At 34.2% G+C, this 22786-nt stretch overlaps 1 protein-coding gene across 1 annotated transcript in view; it reads left to right on the top strand.

Moving 5' to 3' along the window:
• The window catches only part of LOC135127052 (lysine-specific demethylase 3A), a 290069-nt gene that overhangs the window by 44935 nt on the left and 222348 nt on the right, over positions 1 to 22786 (top strand). The gene's annotated exons all lie outside the window — the stretch shown is intronic.

Below are 22786 nucleotides of genomic sequence, written 5' to 3'. Positions count from 1 at the left end.
ATTTTACCACCACTCAGTATACTTACTCCTCCCAGTTTCCTAATTTCGCCACCTTGCTTAATATCCCAGCGGTTTCTTCTACACCGTCTACCCTAATTTCCTGCAGTCCTTTCCAATTTTCTGCTTTTAACAAAAAACTAGAGGCAGTAAAACACTGCGAAACTTTTCTTCGCAATAATTAAAGTCTCAAGTCTACAAGGGTGTTCTCTCCGTCCGGACACAATTTCATTTGTGCAGTGGACAGTGAAATGGTCAAAAAATCTCCTGCGCCAGCAATAAAAGAGCTTAGAATGCGGATAGTTCGTATTGGAATATGTTTTATGGAGCGGATAGATTGTCAGTCCAGTATGTTACAGGTCTGTCGAAAAACATCTCAAATACCAAGCTCGCAATGATAATAATACAGTGAAACGGAGTTTTAGAGCCTATTTTATTTTATGTATACTATATAGCAGTATTATAACCAATGTGTAAGATAATTTCTCGTGAATGCAGCAGTTACTTATCTTAATTTTGTATCTCGGGAAGACCCAAGTTCCAGCTGAAAATAAGGAATGCAGCATATTAGTTCCCAGTCATTTGTATTTCCGGCCAGTCCCATTTATCGTTGCCGATTTCCCTGCGCAACAAAATCCCATTATACCAACTTGACGAAGGAGTTTTATTTAAAAGAGGTTTCCAAACCGGAAACTCTGAAGCCATCAGAATTAGATAGGACGATAAGAGAACGTCGTTTCTCAGAGTTTGTGGCAGTTGGAAAGCGAAGACTGGCGACGACCTCGCTGGAGGTCTTATCGAATGTGCCATTCGTACGTTCCCTTGGGCTATTATACGAGGAGTCGTTCCAGCACACCCCAATCAATTGCGGCAATGTTTCCCCGGATGCAAATCCGATAAAGGGATATGCCCCGAGGATCTGCCGCCTCGCCGGGACAGAGTTCAAGGACAGAAACTAGCAAAAAGTTTATCCATACAATCTTAGTGCTCGCAAAACACGCAACAAATATCGCATATCCTCCCTCATAGATATAACGTTATGGAATATGAGTGATGTAATTTGATAAAGTTATACAAAGTGAAACAAGACGGCTACATTTTCAGTTTATTAGATATAATAATTTATTTACTGTCCACTCTTGTGAACACTTTTTTTTTAACACGTAAAAGTGAAAGAAAATTTCTTCTATTGGTTTTTTAGTGCATTCCCCGAAATGTCAATGTCAGAGCTACGTCAGTGACAGCTAATTTGGTTACAAAAATTTCGTACCACTTTCGCTTTGCACACTGTTATTGACAAGTGCAACGCTTTTAAAATGTCACCGATGTAAATAAATTATAGTTAGAAGATCTTTGAAGCAAGTATAAATCCGTATGTTTTAGATGGCATTTTGTTGGCAATTTTGGATTTTTAGTTGAAATTGGTATGATGTTTTCGATAATTTCCGGTTGTCAGCTGTCAAGATTGACAGATTGTTGACACTTTTAATTTGCAAAATGTATCCAAAACATAACCTAAATTTATGACATGTCACAGATAATAATTTATTAATTATTATTATTCACGCGGAGCTCGCTGGTTGGATCCCCTCATGGGCAACTTTTTTCTTCTTACACTATCGCTGATATTATCTATATTTTTTTAACTGATAAGGGTACCATAAGATAAGTAAAATTTCGCCGAATTAAATTGTTTAATTTTTCAAAGAAGTTTAAATTATTAAAAAGTAATTTTCACACTGTCGGCCTATGTTTCCGTCTCTCTGTCGTCTGTCTGAAGTTGGCGAATTTATTAGGCGAAACTACTGGACCGATTACTATGGAATTTTAGGTGGACTTTACGATTGTTGTGAAGATGATAAAACGCCAACTAAAATTTCTTTATTCATTCCCAATAACAATTTTATGACGCCATCTCCTAAATTTTGCCAGGTAAATTCTAATCAGATTTTATAAAATTTAATATACGTATTCTATACTTGTAAGTTATTAATGCCCCCTCATTTTTTAACCTCATACGTCTAGATTTTAGGAAAAAACTGGAAACACAAACATAGTTTTTAGAAAAATTATTAAATTTAATTTTGCAAAATTTTATTTATTTTTTGATGACAAAAATACAAGTCATAGTGAAAACACTCGGTATAGACGTAAATTCCACTCGACTGCGAAACATTTGATGCATTAGCGAAATACCGACTACATGAACCACAAGGAAAGATTGTACAAAAATTGTTTTTGTACTTTGTGTTAAAAATCAAGACGGATTCATAAACTACGAGTACAGAAGTATATTATTTCATAAAATTTATATAACCCTCACTACCCAAAATGATGAGGGCACGTTATCAGATTGTTGCTGTGGATAATTAGTCAAATATGGTTAGCATTTTAGATCTACATAATATTTTTAACATACATGTAAAATCTGACAACCATGGGTCGGGTAGTTTCGACACAAATGGCAGACAGACGGAGACACGAAATTTACTTTTTCATACTCTAGGGATCATGAAACGTCGAAAAAACATTAAAGTAGCCATTTCTCCAACGAACCCTATTAGCAGGAAGTTTGTATCGTAATTATCAAAACTATTTTTTTATCTCGCTCCATTTGTATCAGATGTATCAAAACATTTAGACTTTTTATTGGTTAATTTCAAATAAAAACAATGAATTCGGTTGAATATTTAATCAAAAATCGTCCTCTGCTTTACAACGATAAAATTGTGGCGAAAAATTTAGGGGGAGCGACCCCCGATTTATTAATAAAAAAGTGTTCATGGCAAAACGAGAGATATTCATTGATATTGTTACGATGATCTGTGTTTAAAAATCGGCGTGGGTAAAACTCAACAATTTATTTCTTAGTAACTCAAATTTACACGACTAGTCCACACAGCGATTATTTACAGAATAATTTCGACCCAACTTGACTGAATTCATTCACTGTACTCGACTCGCTGACTGAATAATAATAATTGTTCCTGAAGGTGGCCTCGATTTAAACCCATACTCTCCTTCTAGAGGTTTCGTGATCGAGGTCTTTCTAGAATAGCCACCGCGATTTCCGCTTCCAGGCTTTTCTTTAGTGAACGTCGCTCGTCCGCCGTCACCGACGATGAGTCACGCATCATTGCCGTGCTTACTAGAAATCTCTCGACGGTGCATAGGCGTCCTACCGGGGTGGCGTATGGTTTTATTTCGTAACAATATTTTAGTAGACATAACACGTATGATAATTTTTTTTGGAAGTAAAAATCAAAATTTTACAAGAAAATTTGACGATATAGAAAATACAAAACCTACTGCTCGAAAATTTTGTAGACGCATTAATGTTATCGTAAAAATCATAAATCACTAATCAAAATGTATCTCCAGCCCCCCCCCCAAAACTCGATGACGTCATCTCAAAATTTTGCTAGATAAATGCACAATGCATGTGCAGAATTTTAGGAAAAAAAGTCCAAATTGTTCAACAAAATTTTACAATTTCAGAGCAGCGCCAATTCATATTAGAATGCAAATAATTGGTCTAATTTTATTAGGCAGAACTTCCCTCGCCCCTAAAATAAAATCAGACAAATCCAGTTTTTTAGAAAAAATATACACAATACCAGTCACAGTGTAAGAAAAAAAGTTAACACGAAAGAATCGAACCCTCGACGTAGGTAATGAGTCGTTGTTCTTGTATTAAAGTAAAGCGTTAAATAATTTTGATTTTTTTTGTAAAAATTTGAATACCTAAAGTAAAAAATCAAGACGAACTCATCAACCACAAGTACAGGATTACGTGCTTTTAGAAAGTTTAAACAGAATTTACCCTGCAAAATATTGAGGTGACCTCATCAAATTGTTGGTGAGGATAATTAGACAAATTTTGATTAGTGTTTGACCATCGGGATATTCCTAAAATGCATTAAAAAAATCAGCCAGTAGTTTTCGCATCTAAAAAATATCGACACGGCAATAGACAAACAACAAACAACAGACGACAGGCAGGCGGAAATGGGAGACTTATTTTTTTGTTCGTGATTATTACATGTTTAAAATGGTAAATTTGTATAGGGAAATATCGATTTTGCAATTGCGCTCCGCCCCTCGGTCTGACAACGAATGAAAAATTCATCACGATTGAGATCGATACGGATGGGTGGGGCTTCTCTTTTGGTTTTCTTTTTTAATTAATACATTTAGTTTTTTTTATAACACAATAAAGATTTTACAATGAAGCTCCGCCCCTCGGCTTACAACGAATAAAAATCATCAGAATTGGGACAGGGCGGGTACATAGCAATCTTTTCTCAACAAGAAACTTAAAACATGCTTAAAATGGTACATTTTTGCAAGGAAATATGAATTTTGCAATTATGGGGCGGAGTCTAATTGCAGAATCGATATTTCCGTATACAAATTTTCTACTTTAAATATATTTTAAGTTACATGTTGTGAAATGTAAGATTTTTTTAATTCTTAAAAACGTAAAACACGTTTAAAATGGTAAATTTTTGTAAAGAAATACGGATTTTGCAATTAGGCCTGCCCCTAGGTCTACCAACGAATGAAAACTTCATAATCTTTGGCTGAAAAACATGTCTTACACAGTAATTTCTTGTAGAGAAATAATAAGGATTTTACAATTAAATTCCGTTCCTCAGCTCTCGACGATTAAAAAAAAGAAATCATCAGAATTGAGTAGGGCGGGTGGGCGGGGCTTATATTTTGCCTTTTGTCTTAATATACGTAGTCCTCTTTTCAGAACAAGAAACTTAAAACATGTTTAAAATGGTAAATTCTTGTAAACAAATATGGATCTTGCAATTAAGCACCGCCTCTAGAACTGACAACGAATGAAAAATTAATCACAATTGAGAATTAAGATCGGGGCGAATAGGGTGGAGCCTAATCTTTAGCTTATTTTTTTCTTAATATACATGTTTTTGTTGCATTTTAATAACAAAAAAATAATAGAGTTTAAAAATGAAATTAATTTATTGAATAATAAATTTAAAATGAAACATCAATTGTTCCATAAACTTGCTTTGTACAATAATTTATAAAAGAATAATCACTGTTAAATTTTGTCCTATTTTGAAACATCAAAACCAATAGAACTCGCCCATTTAAATTACAAATGGAAAATAAACAGACCAGTTTTTACATTATACATGCTATTCCATCACCAAAATGGATACACATTTTAACGCATGAAATTGAAATTTTCAGAGTAAATATTATAATCAATGATTTACAAACTGATCCCAACAAAGCACATTTTTTTCGTAATAAAAAGAAAATAAAAGTCACTGCCGTGTTCTTTCGAATTATGTTTCCGGTTTTTAAATATTTAATATTTGCATATTTAATGACTTAATGAGGTTAAAACTGGGGAATTTTTAAGTGGCCGTAAATCTGAAATGAAATAAGCCATCACTGAGGCAAATCGGTTAGCGGCAAAATTGGCTGCAGTGTTGACCGATTTTATATTGGGTCGTATTTTTAATATTAATCCCGAAATTTTTAAAATCAGGTGTTAAAACATGTCCGTTTTCCCGCCAACCATAATTGATTACATAGTGTGCGTTTGAAAAAAGTGCCCAATTGGTGAATGTAATTTTGTGTTGCCATGGGCAGTTTTAAAAAACGAAGCGGATATGGGACTTTCACCAGAACTTTTCGGACTCGATTTCCAGGGAGCAGAAATAAAGACGGTCCATTTTATATACGTACCGTGTTATTATCTTAGAACTTGGAGCCGTGGGCCACTCGTACAACCTGAACTAGTCTTCGGATTTTAGCCGATCCCCTGTGGCGCGGTCATAATTACCATACAAAGCAAATGAAGTGAATATCTTTGGGAAAATTGCTTTACTCTAGATTATGTTTTCCATTATAATAACAAAAGAAATTATAATTTTAAGAGAAAAGAAAAAGCCGCACAAATTCCAATGAAATCCTCTGCATCTTTTTTGTCTTTTCTAAGCTTTGATTTTAATGAAATTAATTTTTTCTGGAACCCTTTTCCACGTTTTATTTTTTCTAAAAAATGAGTTTAGTTCAGCACAAAAAAATTAGCTATAACGTATACGGTGATTAAGTAGATGAAAAAATTCTTGTACCAAAATAAAAAACTGAAAAAGCAGAGTTCTGATTCATATAGTCAATTTTTATGCCTAATTTCATATTTTTTGTTTTATTAACCCTGCGTAACATTTGTTTGTGTTTTCTTATCTGAAATAAACAACAGCGCCATTATTATTCGTTTGTTTATTAATCCATTATTAAAATTTGATCCCATCCGTTGTAATAATACGTTAAATAAATACCACGCTTTGGAGCAAACTCTTCATTTAAATAAAATGTTCATTAGTGCCATAAATAAAAACGAAAACAATAAAACCATAAAATTCGAAAAGGAATATAATTGTGCATTGGCTCTAATTATTGTTACATTAAGTACAAAACGAATTCAAGACCCACACCCACGACATAATTATTTATTAAAACGTGATCGATACCAGACTTTATTTGCGATGTACCCCTCAGACTTACCAAGAAATCCCATTAGCGGCCATCGCTGCATTTGCAGCAACATTAATTCAAAAATCGCTAATGGCCAGTTAATGCACCCCATTTACGTTGCCATTTACCTAAATGTCATATTTATTGTTTTTGCGTTAGGTAAACTTTATCCTCTGTATTCTATCGCCCGCTGTGTCATAAACACGTGCCATATTTAGAACAATCTATATTTTCAAGCAGCGCTGTTCGGATCGCAGCTCAAGCTCTCGAATCCGGGAGTTTAACTTTAAAAGAGACACGCCCGCCATCCAACCGGAGAAATTCTCGACGACACCCGGAGTCGAGCCTCGTAGCAGATGTAAAATTAGCGTAATTTAGACTTTTGGAAATTTCCCTATGTAATTTACCGCTTTTTTCGTGAATTACATTTTATATGTACCCATTTCTTGGGGAAATTTAAATTAGGATTTTTTGGAATTTTAAGCATTTGTCAGAGAAATAGGGGGAGTTGGGACAAATTGGGGCACCAAGCGAATGAAATGTTCAATGCGTATACATCATTTTGAGATCGTCTTACAATATACAGTCAGAAATGAATGAAAGGAAATGGAACAAATTAGTTAGATTATATATATATTAAAATAATGGAAAAAAAATACAAAATTGTAAAATTGAGAATCAAAAATGAAAAACAAAAAAGTATAAAATGAAAACCTTTGGAAAATCTAAAAACTGGAAATGAAGAGACTGAAAAATTGAAAAATCGCAAAATTAAAACTAAGAAACCTAATAATTGAAAAGGTGCAAAATCGAAAAAACGAAATATTTATTGTAAAACCGAAATATAGAAAATTAAAGAAATCGGAAATTCGAATAATTGAAAACCGAAAAATTTTAAAATGGGAAAATCGGAAAATTGAAAAATCAAAGATTGAAAATTCGGAAAAAATTGAATACACGAAAAATTATAAAATCCAAAGAAACACCGAAAAAATAAAGAATATGATAAAACGAAAAATTGTGTTATAAAATCGAGAAAAAGAAAATAAACAAATCGGGAAAATGAAAAATGAAAACTAAGAACTTAGAAACTGAGGAAGCGAAAATTGAAAAACCTAAAATTTAAAAACTGAGGAACTGAAAAATTGCAAATCCAAACATTGTAAAAGTCGAGATATTAAAACATGCAAGAAAATGTAAAAACGAAAAATTGTGATATCAAAAAATGATCCAAATTTTTCGAAAAATTATAAGATTTGATTTTGCGAATTTTATTTTGTATGATAATGTAAGTGAAAATTTATTTCAAGTGAGTTTTCCAATTACAATACTTTGAGATAACTTCTGCAACATTTTTGCATGGACACGTATATCAGTTTGGATAGATGCAATATAATACTAATAATAACAATACTCTCTTCCCAAATTTTCGAGAAAATGGAATAAATCGTTCTTGACTTAATTAATAAAATAAATTGCCTTATTCATTATTTTTTTTAGTCACCCTTTTAGTCACCCTGTATAAGTAATTCTAAAAACTGTGTGTACTTTGATAAACCACAAGTATAGAGTCACTGGCGGTAGGGATGATTACCCAAATTTTGGTTAACATTTTCCTAATACGTATACAGGGTGTCCCAGAATTCGCGCCATTCCCGTGAATGACATGTTCCCTGTCCCGAACTGTGCCGTAATTCGCAAAAAGAATTGTCCAGGCTTTAACCGTGTGAGAACTGGAAGGCGATTAAGTTGACCAATAGAGAGGCTGCTTTTATATCCGAACGTTTCTATGTTCAAAGTTACCTATGCCAAGAACAAAAAATCGGGTAATACTAAAGTTGAATGAATTTTTTCCGAATCCCCCTCCGTCAACAAAAGGAAACAGAAGTGTGGTTATAAATTTAATCATTTTGACAATTGTTTGTCATAAACTGTCACGAAGTTTATCACTGACCTGAAGAGACGCTTCTGCGCCAAAGATGACTGATTAATGTACACAGAGACGTCAAGGTTTACTTTAAGGCAAGTAGCATGGGACAGAAGTTATTTCTGCTGCCATTCTAGTTAAATTGTGTTTAACTGGGCTGTACATGTCATAAGAGAAGCTGTTTCATTTCATCGTAGGCAAATAATACATTTATTACTATTCTACATAGAGTAGCTACCGAAGAGCAGGTATTAGAAGTCATTTTCTTAGAGCCCCGTGAATAATCTTCGGCACCCAGACCAACATGTGTTTCACCGATTGTTACATCGAGCAAGAGAAGATCTTTTCAACCTAGTCGGAAAGGCCGTGCTGGGGCTCCACGGAATGTACGTGTAGGTGCTGAAGAGCAAGTGTTAGGAAACATGGAAGCGGATCCTAGGAGAAGTGTCCTCTACGTAGCGCAAATTAGTGGATGTTCAAGATCGACCACTCATCGTATCCTTCAAGAGAGAAGACTGCATCCTTACCATTACACGAGAGTGCAGCATCTGCGACCAACCGACTACCCGCGACGAGTACATTTTGCTCAATGGTTACTGCGACAAAATGAACTAAATCCTGATTTTACACGGCGCATTCTTTTCACCGACGAATGTTCATTTTCCCGAGAAGGAATGTTTAATGCACACAATTGGCATTTCTGGGCACACGAAAATCCACATCTCACTAGGGTGAGAGCATATCAGGAGCGATTTACTATTAATCTATGGGCTGGAATCATTGGTACTACTGTGGTAAAAATTTTAATGCATCTGATAAAATTATCAGATTACCAGATCGCCTTAATGGGGATGCATATGCTAATTTTCTACGACTAGAGCTTCCGGCATTGTTGGAAGACGTTCCTTTGAATGTACGGCGGAATATGTGGTTTCAGCACGACGGCGCTCCTCCACATAATTCGATACTTGTACGACGAACATTGAAAAGAGTATCGTCATAGGTGGATTGGGCGTGGCAGTACTAATATCTGGCCTCCTAGATCTCTAGACCTTTCTGCTTTGGACTTTTTTTTGGAATCAAATTAAAAATTACGTATATAGAGAACCCCTAGATATGTTAGAAGAACTGGAAGAGAGACTGCACGAAGCCTACGCTACAGTTACTCCTGAGATGTTACATAATACACAACACAACATAATTCAACGAGCTAGAACTTGCATTGAAGTTAATGGTGGTCATTTTGAGCACATTGTTTAATAACGTTACAGTACAACGATTCCAGCCCATAGATTAATAGTATTGCTCTTGATATGCTCTCACGTTAGCGAAATGTGGATTTTCGTTTGCCCAGAAGTGAATTGTGCGCATTAAATATTCCTTTTCGGGAAAATCAACATTCGTCGGCGAAAAGAATGTGCCGTGAAAAATCAGGATTTAGTTCATTTTGTCGCAGTAACCATATAGCAACATGCACTCGTCGCGCAGTCGGCTCGTCGCAGATGCTGCACTTTCGTCAATAGTAAGGATGCAGATTTTTCTCTGTAAGGATACGATGCATGATCGATCTTGAGCATCCAATCATTTGTGCCACTTGTTCTTCACCGTCTATGCGTATAATCCGTGGAGCCCCAGCACGGCTTTCCGCATAGGCTGAAAAGATCCATCTTCTTTTGCTGGATGCAACAAACGACGAAACACATGCTGGTCAAGGAGCCGATGATTGGGGAAAAGACCTGTATATTCGCGCACAGCAGTGGCTGCATAGCGTGTACATTCTCCATAAATTGTTTGTATTGTTCTTAAAAAAAATTGCAACTATTGTTATAATTTTTATTCGTATCTTTTCAATCTCTAGAAAGTATGTACTCACAACTTTAAAGAAACTGTCTTAAATCATCATGTGCAACATCAATATTATTCTTGAATAAGTCTCAGTTTTCAGTATCTCCCCCACATGATTGACACCACAGCAGATACCTATGATCTTAATACACCAGAGAAGTGGAGTCTCGTCTATTTTTTCGTTGCTTAGATTAGGTATCAGCAACAAAGCTGTTCAGTAAAAATTGATACTGTTTATTGAAAATCATAATCACTGATTAATCAAAAGCGATATTTATGTTTAAATACACTTAATAACGTTCTTTGAATGGACATGTGGTACTCTTTTTTAGAAATAACGATAAACTTAATATCAGGCATATGATGCATTCTGAAAATGTACTAATTTTCGTTAAAAAGAACAACACATTATTCACGGGGCTCTAAGAAAATCACTTCTAATACCTGCTCTTCGGTAGCTACTCTATGTAGAATAGTAATAAATGTATTTTTCTACTCCCACATAGTAATCCATGAATTACGAACTGTCTAGCCTCATAGTAAAACCATAGTTACACCCACTGGTATGTAATGAATGAACAGGCACGTAATATATATATATTACGTGCCTGTTTGGGTAGTTTCCATAGCAACTTAAATATCTGCTTTCCCAAAAAAAATTCTTCTGAAAGTGATTCTTCATTATAGATCGTAGAAAAAGTATATGACACAACTCTGGTGGTAAGCTAATTACGAACTCATATTACATCACTCGCTCGCTACGCTCGCTCGTGTGTAAACTTCGTTCGTAATTAGCTTCTTACCACCCTCGATATGTAATATACTATATTTGCCTAGGATGAAATGAAACAGCTTCTCTTATGACATGTACAGCCCAGTTAAACACAATTTAACTAGAATGGCAGCAGAAATAACTTCTGTGCCATGCTACTTGCCTTAAAGTAAACCTTGACGTCTCTGTGTACATTAATCAGTCATCTTTGGGGGCAGAAGCGTCTGTTCAGGTCAGTGATGAACTTCGTGACAGTTTATGACAAACAATTGTCAAAATGATTAAATTTATAACCACACTTCTGTTTCCTTTTGTTGACGGAGGGGGATTCGAAAAAAATTCATTCAACTTTAGTATTACCCGATTTTTTGTTCTTGGCATAGGTAACTTTGAACATAGAAACGTTCGGATATAAAAGCAGCCTCTCTATTGGTCAACTTAATCGCCTTCCAGTTCTCACACGGTTAAAGCCTGGACAATTCTTTTTGCGAATTACGGCACAGTTCGGGACAGGGAACATGTCATTCACGGGAATGGCGCGAATTCTGGGACACCCTGTATATACAAATTTGACAACAATCGTTCCAGTAGTTTCGGAGATTGAGTGTCTAATAACAATTGACACAGCAATACCGGAAAAATTACCGAGTACGTTCTGAACACCGTACTTTATAATTGACGCAGGCGGTACTTTTAATTTATAATTTCTTATACAGGGGGGGTAAAAAAATAATGAAGCAATTTATTATATTGATCCAACATTTCTCGACATTTTTCCGGAAATTTGAGGTCAGATTAGCTGCTGGAAACTAAATTAGTTATGAAATGAACTCTATTTTGATTTTTTAGAAACCCTCGCATTGAAAAAATAGGAGTAATTTAACAAAGTCGCATAAGAATTTTGACAACGAGATATAAATGTAAATCCTAGAAAAAGGGAGATTAGGATTAGGAAAAAATATACCAGGGGTTTCGTAAACAAAATGTAGTCTTAACTTTTTTAATTTCTGTACTAATTATTATTATTGAGATATCAAGGAACACGAGTATTGACTCACCCTGTATATATGTGGTAACTACCATATGCTTATCAGTACGTTTTTTGGGTGTACTTATGCTTATCAGTACGTTTTTTGGGTGTACTGTCTTTGTGGAATGTGGAATTTCGGAATTAACAATCAACCTAAACATTTTGATATTTTTCTTCATGCTGAAATTGTATCATTGCTTGGCAATGCAAAAACATTTCTTATTCGCTGGAATTAAGCGTTTGGATAAGATTCAAAAAAATCCTACACTTATTGCTTAAAAATATTTTCGGTTGGGCTGTCACAATAAAAAAAAAAGCTGAGGCGCTGAAAATTTAAATAAAATTTCTTAGAATTATATTTCTTAATATATCCACCTAGAAAATTAACATTATAGAACCTATAGATACAGCTAAAAGAATTATACAATACAAAATGTAAAATCACTAAATTCTTAATTAGTTTATAAATTTTTTTACCTTTTCAGTATATTTCTGTTCCCCACTTTTTTTTGTTTTGAATGTTATTTACGTCTCCCGAATTTGTTTAATATCTTTCAACAATGAACGTAATTTGAACCTTGTTGACCGCTTTCGACTCTCCAATAGTAATTTAAAACATGTTTCTAGGGTTCTTGCTTTTTGGCCCGAGTTCAAAAATTCCTCCCATCACGTTGAAAGCTTCTCCATTCCAGGGCGAACTAACAAACGAATTGCCAAGGTTTATCCTAATAGTTTTTGAGAAATTATTTTTAGGATAAATCCTAACAAACCCGGCGTGAAAAGAAAACTTACATAGCGGAAAGTTCGAAAAATAGAAGATAAGTGACAATTTGGCTCTCGTATTTAATAGGTTGCTGTTAGTGATATATGGAAGAATACATTGTCATGTCTAATGTACGTGAGACAAAACGTGGAGACTATTTGAAATCCCCATAGCGAAAATTGTGTAATCTTCGGGTCTCGTGTCTCCAGAATCTGTTATATCAGCAAGTTGTAAGCTTCCTCCAACTTAGCTACATATTAAGTTGCGAACTACCTAAGTCAGCTTAGCGAGTAAAGCAACTTAACTCAGCCTACACATCGCTGTAAATTAGTGACAGTAGTTAAGTTAGTTATAAATTTAGTCATGCTCCTCGCAATTAACTATTAATTACCACAACATTTGCAGCTGAATATATAATAAATTACGTGATAATTTTGCACATAATAGAAATGCAGTTTTGGGGGCTCCAGTTTGTCCAGCAGGAACTTCATATTTGACTACAGCATAATTTACGTTTTGATATTTGTTTCCTGTGTGTTGCATTGTTTGTCCACCGGCAGGAATTGACCGTTTCCAGGATTCGAGCATGTTATTGCAGGAAACTGCGTTGTAAAATAAACACAGTGACGACGTGACGATATCCCACGCTCTATTTGCTTTTGAAGGATTGCTGAAAGGGTGGATGCGCCGGGAGAAGGAATAATAATTGCGATTATCCACCGACAAATAACTCCAGCGATTTCTGTCTGCCTAATTTCATTATGCAAATGGAAAACTGCCAGCTCCACAATAATGGAATATTGATTTCCGCTGGTGAGAATGATATTTGACATAGATAGACGTTTAGATACAGCGAAGATCGGCAAATTAAGGACTCATTTAAAGCGGAAAAAGGCGGGAGACGGTGGATTCTAGATAATTTAATATCGTGGAGAGAGAAAATGGAAAATTCATCCGAAGAAATTAACTGTATTAGGACAAGTATAGCTAGAATGTGATATATATTGCTAACAGAAAAGTTTGCGGTGAAAAAACCTATTAACAATAAAATGTGGTATTACAAAAATTTATTGGTCATCTCAGTTTAGGTTATGCACTCAAAACGTAACCGTTCTTATATGATACTACTCACACTACTACTTTCCAAATATTATCAGTTATCACAGACATTATTTACTTCCGAAAAAAAACAAACGTTGTTATTACTAACGATCGAGTCTCAGTTTTAGTAGTTCTCTTTTTCCAATGAACTGTATTGTCTTGTTAATGTATTTTTCTTAGAACGAGTTTCAGCACGGAAGTTCTTTAAGTAATAATATTTGATTATTATTATTGAGTTAAATAAAACTACATTATTGATGATAAAACTTCCTAATCTAACCCCAAGTGCTTCAGTTTTTTGTCGAATTGTGTAGCGAATCTTGTAAGTAATCATTTGCCACTTTCAGAAATCTTTTACTGAGAGATTTGTTTTTGTTCCTTTTATGCAAAATTTTCCAAATTTATTTTTGTGTCTGCTTAATCTCACTTTTGTTGTTCATACGATCACTGTTTCTTCTGAGAACCATCAATGTTAAGTCCTCGTTACGTCTTACGTATGGATCAATTTTCAAAATTTTAGGATTTGCATTTCTTATTAATGATTTACTTACCACTACCCCATCCATTCTGCTTGATTAGAAAAAAAATGTTCAACTCGATCGCCTCTATCCTGTAAAAATGTAAACAAAATTTTACTGCCACAGTCATTTAAAAACTCGTCAAACAAAATCCGCGCTATAAATTATAATAAATTATAAGACACCTTTAACAACTAGGATTTGCATAATGTTTAGATAAAATATTCTAACGCAGTATATATTCAAATTCCGTAACACTATAAAATCAAAGTATAGCTGTTTCTTTCTAAAACAAATCGGTCTTGTCTTGCCGCCCTGTGGATACAGATATACCACTAAGTTATTTGGTGGACCGGCCTGGAAACCAATAAACAATGGAAACTTTTCAGAATCTTTGTAGTTTCTTCCACCATAAGAAACAGGTGTCAGTATTGCGCACTATTATATTTTCCCTGTTGATTATCGACAAATACAAATCCTGTTGATGCACCTTAATAGTAACCAAATACCACTTTGTGGCATAAATTATTAAATTTGGCTTTGGCTGTGATCGTCTGACAAAATGGAACCCTACATTATGTTTTTGAAAAATGGCGGGATGCGTTCTGATGCATGGTGGACCCCAAGGTTTTGAAAAGGTACCGCTAAATAAAACACAAAATTTATGGAGGACACTCCAAAAAAAAACTGTGAATGAATTTTAAATGAAATCAAATTAAACGTTTTGAATTAAGGTAACTGGATGCAAATACACAAGTTATTACAGACGTGTGGCTGCAAATTTAAAATTATGGCAGTCAACAAAAGAACAAAATTTTAACAAAAAACTATGTAGCGGCAGCGGTATCAGAGCGCTTAGAGTGTGGCAATCGAACTATCTCAATTTCATTCTAGAACACAGCAGCATTACTCATAGGGGCCGTTGCAACACGAGCGGAGTTTGGGGCTCCTGGTCGCGGCTGTTTTCCCCCCACGACGGTGATTCTAGCTACCACAAACACTGTCGCACAGCAATTCTCTATTACGAAGGTGCCGTTACGGTCGCAAACTCGCAGTTGGGTCTCGACTACTGGGCCAAGTCGGCAGTATTATGTCATCTCGACCGCCCTTGAATTCTATTCTCACCTGCATCTTTTGTGCAGACGGCGCGATAAATTCCGTCAGCTCGACTAGGAACCGCTCACCCCGCTTCCGCCATGTTTTATCGCATTATTTAACCTCGGTTTGTTTAAATGTTCAATTTCTATGACTGTGATATTAAATTACATCTGAACAAGTGTCAAAAGAGCAATAAACACCATTTGAATTCACCATACAACCATGAAATTTTAAACAACAAATAATTCTTATTTGAGATTAAGAATGGACATCAGATAATTTATCTGATGGAAACATGCATCAACAAAATATTTACATAAAAACTAGCAAAGATTTATAAAAACAAGAAGATCTGGTGTGAAATAAAACTTGTGCAGATAAAAATATTACGTGAGGTCAGAAACTGCAGAGAATTAAAGTTTACGTTCAATTTAAACTATACAATAAAGAAAATTACTGAAGTTAAAATTGTGAGATAGAGAAAAATTGTGTGAGGTAAAACATTGCTAAGCTAACGAAATTCCCGAGGTTAGGTAATATTTGCCACACTTTATCAACGATTCAAACAAAGAGTTTACATTATGTTCAATTATGCCACACTTTATCAATGATTCAAACAAAGAATTTATATGATGTCACATTATGCCATGATCCAAGTGATTCGTTACTTAAAACAATTTGTTTGAGGGTTTATATCGTGAACTGTTTATCCCAAACAAAACACATGATAAATAAACAACAAAAATGTCTCCCTCCTCGGTGATGTAATTTTTAGCGTTGCGAGAAAGTATGTCTCGGTGATGTGATGATGATACGATGATAATAACGATAATAACTGCAACGTTAGGTTAAATTAACTGCTGTAAATAAACTATTAGCAATCTTGTGTGAAGAATGAAGAAGTGTTATAATGTCACTTAAGTATTAACATCCAGAAACGTTATTTGCAACTTTATTAAACAAAAGAGTGAATCCTCACTAAGTGAATTTCATGAAATCTCGTAGTAAGTGATTTATCTAAATAAATATAACATATGTTAAATTGTGTTAGCACCAGTTAACGATTAAAATCCTAACCTGAACTGTGAATTTTTACGTTTCGAAAGCCGCAAGAATTAGCTGCGCGTGTCGGTGAAACTGTGGCGTCGTCGTCGTTACCTCTAATTTTCGTTAAACAAAGGCTTTTTCCTTCTTATTCACTACCAAACCAACTAACTAACCAAGCTATCACAGCGGTTCGACTTTTTTCTAATGAGATCAAGAAAGGTTCACCCCACTTTCTCGGAAGTGTAAAAATACAATAATGTCGCACCCGCCTATATTAATAATAAATAATAATTATCGCAATATCATCTTCTCATCCAACATAATATTCGGACCATTGTGACTTAATTAACAAATCTCTTAAAAAAAACATTTTTTTTAACACAAATGCGTGCAATTGTTGATGCTTATCATATCAACGTAATAATAGTCGAATTCTACCGAACTATAAACATAAACACTCGAAGTTAAACATGTTAGTGAGAGTACATTTTTTCCCGTTGGTTATCTGTTTTAAATATATTTTATACTTATTACTCGTACTGTGCAGGGGCTGTGGGGTGTTGTTTCTGCAAATGGTTTTTACTTCATGCCACAAAACAAAAATTACAAAATCAAATTTATATAATATTTCAAAGAAGTGGGATTGGTACTTCTGAGGAAAGTTCTACCGAAATAAACATCAACCGATCTGAGCGTAAGTTAAGGAAGTATTGTAATGGAGTCCATCGATTTGAAGTTTTCTCGATGTTTCATGACCCCTAGAATACGAAAACATAAGCCTCCCGTTTCCATCTGTCTGTCTGCCGTCTGTCCGCGTTTGTGTCGATTTTTATTAAACAAATGACCTTCTAAACTACCGGACCGATTGTGGTCAAATTTTATATGTATATTATAGGAATATCGTGTAGATGATAAAAGGCTGACCAAAATCTTTTGATCATCCCCACCACTAATGCGATGACGTAATCTCCAAAATTTACAATAGTAAATGTTATTTAAATTTTATAAAATAACGTACTTGTAATTCACGAAACAAAATTGCATAACATTTTACAGTTTAACTTTGAAATTGCAAAACTGAATGTTAGTTTAAGATTACTGAAAACTTTGTAAATCGTCAAATCAAAATTTTTCCGTTAACGACCCCCTAAAAACTGATGACATGGCAAATTTTTTTCAAATAAGTCCTATCTAAAGTAGGTAAAATGTGATGAATCTAAACTCGTGATTTATCATTCCATTAAAATTTTTTAGAAGCGCTTATACTGGCTGACTTAAAAAAATTAATGAATAAGACAATTACTTTATTGATTAAATCAGCAACTGTAAAACCGTTTGAAATCTTACAGATCTTTTAAAGTTATTGTAAGCATGGTAAAGTTGTAACCAAAATGTATCTGTTTATCCTTTCCAAAAAATTGATGCCATCATGTCAAAATTTTGCTGAATAAGTCCTATCGAAAATATACAAAATAAGATGAGTCTATACTTGTGATCTATCATTACATTAACATTTTTTGGAATTATTTATACAGGATGACTCAAAAAAAATAAAGAATGAGTCAATGTACTGTATTGATTAAATCAGATACTGTTATTACTATTGTCATCAATTTTGTAAAGGAAAAACTCATTTATTATTTACTTTAACATTAAATTCATTTCTTTATTTTAACTTATAGAGGTTCCCATAAAAAATGAAATTAGCAAAATCAAATTTTGTAATTTTTCAAAAAAAACCTATGTTTTATTGAACTTCATAGGAGAAATAACCTTCGACCAATTTTTATTGTTCAAATCAAGAAGGATACATTTTTTTACTAGTATTACAATGTACGTGTCGGAATTGACATTCTTGTCCGTGCTGAATATATATAATACATTAATGAATTCAGAAAAATCAGTTCTACAAGTATTTTTCTTACATTGCAGTTGGTATTATCTATATTGTTTTTTATAAACAACTAGATTTATTTAATTATACTTCGGTAACGTGGGAAATTCTGTCTAGTAACATAAGACCAATTCTTTTAAACGCTTTCAGAATTATTTCGAATAATCTGCCAAAAATTTGGTCTCTTGTTATTAGAGATAAGTTTTCTTCACCCCTGAAGTACAATCAAACAAATCCAGTAAGCGAAAAAACGAATAACAATCACAATGTAAGAAAAAAAGGTTGCCCATTGAGGTATCGAACCACCGACCTTCGCGTTTGGCAGAAAAATGCGCCAAAAGATAAACAAACAGACGGAAAAGGGAGATCTATTTTTCATGATGTAGGGGTCATGAAACGTCGACAAAAATTGAATTTTTGGTGGTAGTTTACTAGTTAAACCGTGACACGTTTAGTGTTTTTTAATCCTCTTCCTTTAGCTAATGTTGTAATAGAATTATTTGAACAAATGTATGACCACATCTTTGTTTTTATAAAATATGTTTTTTTCAAACATCACTAATGTTAGTTTTCCCGCCAAAAGGTGGCCTAGAACCCCTATCATATAATAAAAATACGAAAATGTAAATTTCTCATTTTGAAATCTTATAACATGGTTTTAAAAATCAAATACGTGTTTACGAAAATTTGTTCATTCATCTCCTTCACAAAACTGATGACTGCATTTCTTTTTAACATATGAGAGTACGACGTGCTCCTTTAACTGTTCACCCCCAATTTTTTACAATACTTCCCTAGCTTACGCAAGGGAAGGATTGTAATAGGGTCCATCCGACGAATGGCTACTTTCATGTTTTCTCAATACATATTTCATGGTTCCTAAAGTAGGAAAAATGAGGTCTAGCGTTTCTGTGTGTCTGTCGTCTCTGTCGATTTTTATTAAGCAGATAATCTCGAAAACTATTGGACCAATTGTTGTCAAATTTTATTGTATTTTAGGAATAAACATTTTTTAAATTATATAAGATACATATGTAGTTATGAATCCGCATTGAGTTTTGATCACAAATACTTACTTTACAAAAATTTTCGCAAAAAAGTTTAAATATTTCTAGTAAACGATAACAACAGTTTTAAGTGTCAAGGCGTTTCAGTCACGCTGTCATCTAGGAGACTCAACCACTACTCAAATACGTACAAATCGATAATTTTTAATTGTAGATCATTTAAAAAACTATATATAACCAAAATATGAACCAGTAAAGGCATTATATTTTGGTAGCATCTCTAGAATTAATAGCAACATTAAAAATATTAGTTTTGAACTATGTTTTGAACCCTTGATAAACTAAAGCAAGCAGTTAGAAAGAAGGCTCCAGGCGTAACTCGGCTATCCGCTATATGAATAGCTTTTTAGTTCTTGCAAACTTTAACGCCGGAACGGGAAAGTTCCCAACAGCGCTTTTCTGGAGTGGAAGTAATATTTCAGGGCGAGAAAGAGCTGGCAGAATGACCCATTTCGAAGCAATTAAGAGCATCTCCCCCAACCACTAATTGATGTGGCGCTAAAGCTTCCACTTGATCGCACATGCGACTGGTGCCGAATCGAGCGCTATTAATTCAGGTGACGAAAATGTGACGGATGCGCTAATGGTACAAGGAAAAAACCGAATGATTGATTTTCCATTCAGGACAAAAATGTAAATGTATAACTGAAAGCATAAAACGAAAAGCTTTTAGCCGGTATACAGGAGAGAGAAGAAAAACTCGAAATGGCCGTTAACATTAAAAGTGCATTATCACTCGAAAAGGTGGACAGGAAAATAATTTATTACCGCACGAAAAGGATTCATTAGGAAGAATGGCGGCTGCGAAGCCGCGAATGTGACGAAATTTCGCTTGATTAAAACGCTGCTCGATTCATTAAAGCAATTGAAAAGTGCCGCTTTTGTGCGTAGTTTTAAGCAGTCGGTAATTTTCCAGGCAAGGACCGCATTGTGATGCGAAACGGACAGCGACGCCGGAAGAAAACAAAGTTCCACCAAAGTAAACACACAAATTAAAGCGGCCGTATTTTTCCAGGCTCGCCGGCTGCTGTGTTACATAATGAAAAGCAAACAATAGCAATAAATTTTGCAAAAATGGTATAGAATACTGCCCGACTGGAATCTCCAATTTTCTGAAACATTAACAACGAGATGGCGCTGGGAAAAAGAAAACCAAACTGGCGAAAGCGAGACCTGGGGAAATGTGGCCCAATTTTTTATTTTTTCACTTTAAGGGGCCCGTGTTTTTGATCTGCCTAAAACCAGCTAATAAATATTCAAATAAATTCCGGTGTACAGGGTGTTTCACTTCAAATGAACTACGAGTATGAAAATTATTTCGAAACTGTTTTACATTCTAGATACTTACTTCGGGTTTGCCCAAATTTATTTCACACATAACAGAAAAACTATTCCAAATTCGAATTTATTGGAAAATTGTATTACGAGTTCTGTTTTCAATTTAACCATGTGGGAACAATAATAATCTTAAAAAAAATTGGTTTAAGGCAAGGGCGGCTGGTACGAGGGGGAACAAGGGCACGTGCCTTCCTCCCCCCCCTCCACTAAATTACAACGTCTACAAACACACTAAACATAGCAAAATAGTAATTTTCAATATTTAAAAAATTATCCGTAAGTTGGTGTCATAATTATTATTATCAAAACTAATTTTTTTATCTTGTTCCATTTGTATCAGATGTATCAAAACTTACATCTAAAGATATTGTATTCTTGGTAAGGTCTCGATAAAAACGGAGACCCAATCATAACTCATTTAGACTTTTTGTTTACACCGTTGCCATGGAAACCGCGCCTCTAGTCGCTGTATTTGGCTGGAATCGGGTCACATTTGAAACAGTGACCGGTAGCAGTAATTCAGCTACGGAAGTTCATTTTCATTCTGCTCGAGTGAAATGGTTTGATTTCGTCTATTAATTAAGTTTTATATCTACATATTTAACTCATCAACCAAATTGTGTGTTCCCCATCTCAAAATATCGCGAACCGCCACTGATTTAAGGGATATTTAGACAAAACTTCCCTCGCCCCTGAATACGGTACAATTCTTACAACTTTTTAAAATTTATTGTGCGAACTATATATTTTTTTTAGGATAACCTCCATAAAATATATATGATGTATATGTGTATGTAGTGTTAAAGTAAATACAAAGAAGCTTCCCATTCACTGTTTCAGGTGATGTTTTCATTACAAAATTTTATGATGACGTCATTAACATTCTCGCAAGAACTCGTATATCAGTTTGTGTAATGCTAGCAATAACAGTACTAATTCCCAAATTTTCTGGAAAATCGGTTGAGCTATTCTTGATTCAATCGATAAAATACCTTGCCTCATTTACTCAATTATTTTGAGTCATTCTGTTGTACCAATATTAAATAAGTTGTCAGTCTCAACACCCACACATATCGAAATATCAAAGAAAACATTGGGTTGTTGGGCTTCTCTGCTTTTGAGGACTCGATTTTGCATTGATACACGCATTATTCTAAGAAACCATAAACTCAGAACAGGAAGCAGAGTCGACAGTCATAATGTACTATTTTTCTGTTTATTTGAAAACTTGTCTAATTTTTTGAATGCAAAAAAATATATTTCTTAGGTTTTTGTAATCAAAGAAAAACGAGATTTTCCTAATGCAAAAAAAAGTGATTCAAGGTTATTTACACCCCTGAAGTACAGGCGAACAAATACAGCTGCTTCGAAAAATTTTAAAATTTAATTTTAGGAATTATTTATTTTTCTATTAGTTAAAATATAGATATGGGTGAATTCAAATAAAGACGCATGATATGCATATGTTTCAAATGAGTTTTTCAGTTACAATATTTTGTGATGACGTCATCGACATTTTAGTAAGAACACATATATCAATTTGATAGGTGCAGTAATGATACTAATAACAGTACTCTGTACTCAAATTTTCGGAAAAATAGGGCCAGCTGTTTTTCATTCATTAATTTTTTTGAGTCACCTGTATAAATAATTCTAAAATCTCTGAATGATAAATGATAAATAAATAATCATTAATTGTTTGGGAAGGGGTTAATGGATAAATTTTGAATAACGAGTTACCTTGTTTACGATAACTTTAAAATGTTGGTAAGATTTTAGAACATTTGGTTTTGGAGTTAGAAAGTTAAATTGCAAAATATTGTTATAGAATTTTGATCTTTTTCCAATAATTTGGACGTTTAGAATG

Source organism: Zophobas morio, unplaced genomic scaffold (assembly GCF_036711695.1).
Source record: "Zophobas morio isolate AGI-343-1 ecotype UQ-CSIRO unplaced genomic scaffold, CSIRO_AGI_Zmor_V1 ptg000011l, whole genome shotgun sequence".
In the NCBI taxonomy this organism is placed as follows: domain Eukaryota; kingdom Metazoa; phylum Arthropoda; class Insecta; order Coleoptera; family Tenebrionidae; genus Zophobas; species Zophobas morio.
Note: the sequence above shows the minus strand (reverse complement) of the source record. Positions and strands in the feature narration are given on the sequence as shown.